The 8,156-nt window shown below is 34.4% G+C and overlaps 1 long non-coding RNA gene across 1 annotated transcript; it reads right to left on the reverse strand.

Annotated features, from left to right (window-relative positions):
• Window positions 1-4,924: 4,924 nt before the first annotated feature.
• On the reverse strand, window positions 4,925-6,145 carry LOC121251477. Its single transcript, XR_005938026.1, has 2 exons — window positions 5,316-6,145; window positions 4,925-5,123 (listed from the first exon to the last, which is right to left on the reverse strand). It is a non-coding gene; the product is annotated as an uncharacterized LOC121251477 (long non-coding RNA).
• Window positions 6,146-8,156: the final 2,011 nt, after the last annotated feature.

Below are 8,156 nucleotides of genomic sequence, written 5' to 3' on the forward strand. Positions count from 1 at the left end.
GCATACCTTTTTGCTTACCTTTTTACTATATGCAAAAGCTATGTTTATATATAGGGAATTGTTAAGGAGGAGAAAGTAGGTATTTGACCTAAATAGTTGTTAAAATGAAAGAGATTTTAATCAGGTTTAATCTCAGATTGCAGCAAGATTTTTCCCTTCTGCTATAATCATGAATATTATATCATTTTGTGATACGATATCATATTCTAATGTAATGTCATATTGTGATATAATTTCATATATATTCTAATGCAAAAGGGTTGTTCTCTCCTGCTTGGCACCTTTTACTTTATTTTGTCTAACCAAAGCTCCTAAGTACTGACCATGTGCACCATTGTTAGAATTAAAAAGAAATGAGAGTAGAACTGGTAGTTAGGTGAATATATCTAGCTTGTCACCTTAATGTATATGGTAGGTCTTTAGTTGAACATCATATGGTAAACCTAATTGTGGCATTTCTAGTGATATGTTAATCCATTAATACTTACCTCATTGTTCATCACATTGTTGGATGCAGGAAAGTGGAGTTTTATTGCTGATTAATGAAGAGACACAAGGAATGGTAATAGCACCATGTAATTATTCTGCTGAGGCTCTAAATGCTGTGATAGGGTACTATTGAAATGTGATATGAGCTTTCTCTTTTGATATAGAAGCTGTGTATATATGGATAGAATGCTTGGAATATAAATGATAGTATTGAAGTTACTGACATATATGAGTGATTTTTCATTACATGATCTTTACCCAATTTCATGCTTAAGCATTGCCTTTCATATTATTGGTAGATTTATTCATCACTAAATAGACAAACTTATTCATGATCAGGTTACTAAAATATACTCATTACTAGATAGATAATTAATTGTTAATTTAGAAATTTATTTGTGTCCAGTTTTAGTCAAGCTCAAAAGATTTCAAATACAAACGTTAAAAAAAAAATGCTCTTGAAAGTGGATGAAAAAAATGAAAATTGCATATTTTTGTTAAAATTGGGTGGCTTAGGAAACCTTTTGCGACAACAATTGTAACCAAAATAATTAAATGAGACCACATTTTTTGGTCGGAAATCAGGTTGCACTTATGTCGACGCTAATGCATATTTGCGACTAATTTTTTTGGTCGGAATTGCATTTGACATTTGCGGCTTCAATTTAAGTTTTGCGACGACATCACGTTAGTCGGTAAAGGCTGTTATTGCCAATCGTCTGTAATATTTACGGCCAAGAATAATATATTTTAGCGACAACATTAACTGCTGCTAAAGGCTTCAGTATTGTGACCATAAGAATAAATCGCCACAAGAAATCTTTTGTGGCGCTTCTTTCACGGCCACGTTGCGGCTGTCGAAAATCGATGGAAATAATCATTGCAACGAAAAAAAGCTACTTATTGTGGCCATTTTTTTATGCCACAACTACCTATATTTCTTGTAATGAATGCCGACTTGCAATACATAAGTGGCTAGATCATGCAATATGTACCATAATCTATTCTCAAGTCGGTGTGTATAAGAACACACATAGTAAAGTGTTTATATGACATAATTTGATTTAGAAGATAAGTTTTAAAATTTAAATTTTACAAATTAAATCTTACTATTTAATTGATGTGAATTGTATGTTCTACCTACTAACTTAAAAATAGTAGAACTTTGATAAAGAAAAACCCTAATTATATATTCAATGATGGTATTGCTTATAGTGTGGATAATTCTTTAGAAAGTTTAGGAAAATATAAAATTGATATAATAACTAATCTATTTATAATTATAGTATAATTCTTGAGAGTATTTGATCATGAGCATTTTCCATCGTTCAAATCTCACATTATGTGAATATTGTGAGATTCGAGATCTTAAACTCATATGTATAATTCGTTTATACATAGAAGTGTCCCTTTTTTTTTTTTTTTGAATCAACATAGAAGTGTCCCTAGATTTTAAACTTTGGCGAGATAAAAAATGTAAGAAACTTATATCTCTGTTGACGCTTTCAATGTCTAATCAGTTGACCTGAAAGCCCACATGATAAATTATTGTTCAGTGATTTTTATTTTCACCATTTTCTTGAAATGAAAAGGAAAGTGAAAGGGAGTAGGGAGTTAAAGTGGGCATGGATCAAAATATATAGGGTGGAAATTAAAGAGATCAGTGCAGTACTTGTCTTGAAGCGACGTCTTGAACGTTAGACAAAAAGCAGAACTAACAGTTCTTAAGAAAGATGTATGTATGTGTGTGTCGTGTGTCGTGTGTCTGTGTATATATATATATATATATATATATAAAAGATTGATAGGATATAGTGGATACAAACGGGACCCATCTCCCTTCTCAACGTACCTCAAATCAACGAAAGAACTAATAAGACAGAAACAACGCATCTACTTGCTATTCACGTAATCATATCACTTGCCCCTCTCTCTCTCTCAACTAGACTACTAGTCAAGTTTTAAGTTTTTGTGCCGTGTATTAATTAAAGTCGTTAACTTATTTGCGACGAGCATATACATGGAATTTGGAAATAAGCAGATATTGACTAGATTGCAGAAGGGCTTCCCTTGATGATCATGGCCGTGAAAGCCCAAGTCCATTTCTCCAATTCCCAGTACCGAGAGAAAAATAAGGCATTCTGCAACAGAATTATACATATCTGTGTCTCTTCTGGTATACTTTCATAAATTAATGCTGCAAACTTCTACCTAGTAATTGTGAAATTGTATCTGACCTTCCATGCATTTTAAAGGTTTTTATTCTGAGCTAGCTTTCACTTGAAGTTAATTTCTGTGATCAGATGAATTATTGGAGAAGGATATAAATTATATGTATGAGTTCATTCTATGGTATATTATATATATATATATATATATATATATATGTTTTCAAATCTCAAACTTCAAATCAATGATTGCATGGTGAAATAAAAGGATATTTACATGCCACGCGCGATATAAATCATGATACTAGGAATATTATATATATATATATATATATCCATGTCTAGTTAGCTAGCTAGAATTTTGAATAAAATAAAAGATAAATAATCAAGTATTTGTAGAGCGAACGTACGTATTTCATTGCATGTGCAATTTGACACCTAACGTTTACAAACATATTGCTCTCTCTCTCTCTCTCTCTCTCTCTCTCTCTCTCTATATATATATATATATATACACCAACATATTAATACAGCAGTACGTACTCGTGATCTGAATTCCTCTATCGATAGACGTACTTATCCTCTCCCCACCTTACGATAAATTTGACGCATATATATATATATATACACATACAGGGATCGGATAAGTACTTGTGAATACCAGAATGGTCTCATTTTTCACCATTGTGATGAAAACAACAGTTGTTTATTTATAAAGAAACCCCCAAAAAAGGGCAAGAAAAAATGGAAAAAGAGAAAGAAGGCTAGCTAGCTGTTGAATCGATAATAAATACACGATGAAGCTGCCAACAGAAAAAGGTGATGGTTTCCCTTCTTTAAGACACCAAGTTTGTCATGAACCGATACCCGAGTCTGTCTCCTACGTTTCATTTCCCAAGAAGCGTCAGATAGTCGTCATTTACTCTCTTTCTTTTCTCTAAACTTTTGTTGATGTTGGCTTTTCAACAGCTTACAAAAATCTGTACTATTGACTCTCCACGAAAGATCAGAAGAGATCGAGATGCCAAGGGCACCATTGCTATTTGCTGATCCGAACGTTTCCAAGGATAGTAACTGATTTTTCAACAACTTCATAAGCCTCATAAATGCATAAACAAAATCACACAAATGGTAACACTCCTTCAGGCTTCTCTTTTCCAGGTTTAGTTCGCCTCGAATATGCAGGTATCTGGGTCATCATGATTGTGGCAAGATTGGACGATGATGATCATGATATGCATTGATCCTAGTAGCTAGAGAGACGATCTCTACAAATGCACGCAGTTCTGAGCGAGAAATTCTCGCTCCTTTTCTTTTCTCGTTAATTGTCTCAAAATCTGGTATCTATGGCATGCATCCTTTGACTTCTTTCAATATTTTATTCTTCCAGATGTTTCAGCAGCTTCAATAAGTACTAATATTCATGTGTTACCATGCATAAAAAAACAAATGTTATAATTCCCAATACGTCACGAGTACTACTTATTCACAAATAATCTTGAACACGCAGCGTTAATATTATATCAAATAATATAACAATTCCAGAACGAGGGATAAGATCAAATTGAACAGCACTTCCACTTGTGTTTCAGATCACGTTAGAATGACTAGATCACATGATGATCATCATCTCTGATCATTTTAGTTACCAATTCTCATCCTGGTGCGAACGGATGGAATTATCTGTTATTTTTTAATATATATATATATATACACACAGATAAAGTTAAACATGAAACTTACCCTCTGATCAGTACATGACCCTCTCAACATTTTACCTGTTGGTAAAATGCTGATCCTAGATTGTATCAGATAATGCGCGCCTTTCTTTTTCATTTTACTTTTAGAATATGGATGTAGGGTTGTCTTAGGGATATTTAACAACAAAGTAAAGATATATCACACTCTATTTATGGATCTGCTGTTTCGAAACCCTAGAAAACCTACACCCAGATCTAGCTGTTGCTGGCAACAATTTCACATCTTATAGGTCTTACTGTGCATACCATCTTGTCCACGTGAAATGAACATTCCGGGGTGATAGAAACTGACCTTTGGTATAGAGTTTGGACAATTAAATCCCATTTTAAAGTACTCTTAATTTGAGATTAGATAGGTGGGTTTCTCTCCGTAATTTGTGCGCGTGCGTGAGAGAGAGAGAGAGAGAGTGTGTGTGTGTTCCATGATCGATGTACTTACAAGTGTGGAACTATTTTTTTCCCCGAGCACAACTGCGGGACTTGAAGAGAAAAAGAGAACTCAGTACGTACGTAATAGGTTTTTATTTGTCACAATATTTGGTTTTGGAAAGATATGTATAGTGATTTTCTGAGAGATTTCTGATTCAATGCTTGAATCGATCAAACTATTTTATGTAGTTCTTTTGCAAGAGGAAGACTGGAAGAGGCAAGGGGATGTATCTTGGTGATCATCCTCGAACAAAGCTGCTGCGATAAGGATGCTCAGCTGAAAACCAAATCTGAAACCCATGAAAAAAACAAAAAGAAAGAAAACCAAACGTGAAGGGAACATCCACCTCTTAATATCTATGTAGTAATTGTGAAGTTTAATGAAATGTAACTAAGAAAACAAATTAAAGACATTCAGTAAGAACAGTACATGAACATAAGATATAGGGTAAAATGGACGGAGAAATACCTGAAAGTATGAGAAAGATATATACTGCGCGCGATTTCTAACCTGCACACATATTGGAGAAATCAAAGGAAAGCCTCAGTACCAGGAAGGTTTCTCTCATTTAATTGTGTAGAAGGATGGTGAAAGAGATGAACAAGGAGCTAGGAATCATAAGTAGATGCAGCTGGCTAGCTGCAGCAAATGCTGGTTGGGGGGAATGAAGCCTGGTCCGAGAATCATTTAGGGTTCAAATTATGAACTTTTCCAGTACTTTGTACTGAAACTTAACCCCGGAAAAGTATCATAGAGAATCAACCTCCATGACCTCGAGCCAGACAACATTCCTCTCAACCTAACCTTCACGATCGAGATTAACCATGCACATCGAAGCCCATTGAATAATTGTGCATTAAACTGGCTGGCCTGAAGAAGACAATATATATCTCCATGAATGAATCGAGTGTGTACAAGTTTGAGGGGAATGAAGCCTGGTCCGAAGCCTCAAGAGTTCCTTTTTACATGAAGAACCTCCATGTGAAAGCCTCGAGCCAGCCAACATTCCCCCCAACATACACCAAATTACCCTAGCTAGCCTCCTCCGCTAGCTCTCCATATCTCTCCCTCTTTGTTTCTGCAAACTGATAACCCTAACCCACACAGCTTTATAGTAAGAGATCGGAAAGAGTGTTGAAAACATATATATATATATATATATATATTATAAATATAACACTGACTCATACTGTTGTGTTGGGTTGTGTTGGTTTTGCAATAATACTGATGAGAAGTTCCTAAATTAGCTTATGCAAAAGGGCATTTAACAAGTAAGATGAACCCAAGGCAGCCGTACCCACTCCCACCCAAACTCTGTTCTCTGTCATTTCCCAAGTGTAATATTTTATAACCTGCTGCTGCCGGTTAAACAACCGACCTGTTACCTGCTACCACAAGTTGCTCCCTCGGTCAAACACACACAGACACACACACAACAAGACAAACTGGCTATTTAAATTGCGCTTGACACGAGACACCTTTGCCTTTATTGCGATTCTTCATCATTACCTTATTATTTTTAGCTTTTCTCATCCCTACTTTCAAACTCACCCCTGTACGACCCCCTATGCCCGCACGCTCAGGGTGACTACTTTTCCTTTTTCCTTCTTCTTTTCTTTTTTTCAAAACATATAGCGCTACCTTCCCTTTCATGTCATTTCTCGACTTTTTAATCTTCTTATAAGTACTGTTCCTCAACTCAGTTTTAATAATAAGGAAAGATAAATAAATAAATTTAATTTTTTAATAATAAATTTTACTTTTTTTTAAAATGATTACCTAACGTTTATATATTTTATAATATAATTACTCTTTACCATCATGATCTGTATTGAAAATGACTTTGTTGAAACAACCTGTTTTTCTTTATCTTCTCTTTGTTTTTTTTTTATTCCAACAAACATGACATAGAGATTAATATATTGATCTTGAAGGTTTAAGGAATTCTGTGCACAATCAATTCTGCATTCAAACCATAATCTGGCTCCCTCTCCTTGTCTCAATCGATATAGAAAGTATGCAGGTGATGTGTACCACATTTATTATGTTATGAATTTATGTGCATGACAAAGCAAGCAGGTTAGGGGGCCGGGAGGGAAATTAGGGAAGGGTAGGTCAAAAGATGTTGGATAAGCGAAGAGAAACCGGAGACATGACATATATGCATGCATGCAGGACAAAAATAAATAGAGAATCAAAGCAGAAACAAACACGAAAATAAAAAAGATCAAAATTGGTATAGAATGAACTAGAATTCTGAACTTGTTTCAAAATTCTTTATGATTTCCCTCAATTTCATTACCTGATCATGTTCCTCTCTCTCTCTCTATATATATATCCATTCAAATAATTACTGTTTTCCTTTCCTTCTGCATTGCTTCTCTCCTCATTTATTACGTTAGAGAGATACTTTAATGAAGATTCTCTGCCGATGATGGGTTTAAATACTACCCTAAAAAAAATAATAGTGAAAACAAAAAACATTCCCTCTCGAGTAAGCTGGATATCCCGGTCCCCTACTACCCAGTTAATTCTACGTGCGACTGTAAATAAATAAATAAATAAACCCAACTAATCAAACAATAAATGAAACTAACAAGTACTGATTTTTATTGTAATTATCACAATCGGAACTCATTATATTTTTAAGAAGAACTGCATGTAGTTATAAAGATCTGATTGCTTAATTCTCTTCTCTAATATATAGGTCTGAGAAACCTAGCTAGCTAAGGACTAAGGTCCGTCATTAACTTATTAATAATAAATGACTTTTGAGTCTGACATTTTTCTCATGATGATCACCGGCCCTCAGTTTGGAGCCAAAAGATCTTCTAGCATTTGGGATTTAGGACTGATTTCTCATGCGCATGCACTTGTTTTTCCTGAGTCTCTCTTTAATTGCAACCTAACGGATAACACAAACCAATGTTACTAAATTGTAGGATTTAATACCTTAAAATTTTGTTCAAGTTAGCTAGCAGAGCTTAAAGTAAGACTGTTCTTCGTTTGAAGGGATAGAATATTTCAATTGCACAGATCATGGCATGATATATACTGCATGCATACAATAACATGAAATAACTTTGAAAATTAAAGGACACGATCCATATCAAAAAACAAGAAAAAGAGAGACCGAAACCCCTAGACTTAATATATAATTTGTATTGGATGAATGAATGCAAATTGCAATGATAATATTCATGAAGAATTATATTAATGGAGAATGTTTCTTTCAACTCTAGTAGTCAACCGGACTAAACCTTAAATATCCCAATTAACTAGGATCGACTTTATGAATCGTTGTCACCA

This window comes from Juglans microcarpa x Juglans regia, chromosome 2S, assembly GCF_004785595.1.
Source record: "Juglans microcarpa x Juglans regia isolate MS1-56 chromosome 2S, Jm3101_v1.0, whole genome shotgun sequence".
Lineage (NCBI taxonomy): Eukaryota > Viridiplantae > Streptophyta > Magnoliopsida > Fagales > Juglandaceae > Juglans > Juglans microcarpa x Juglans regia.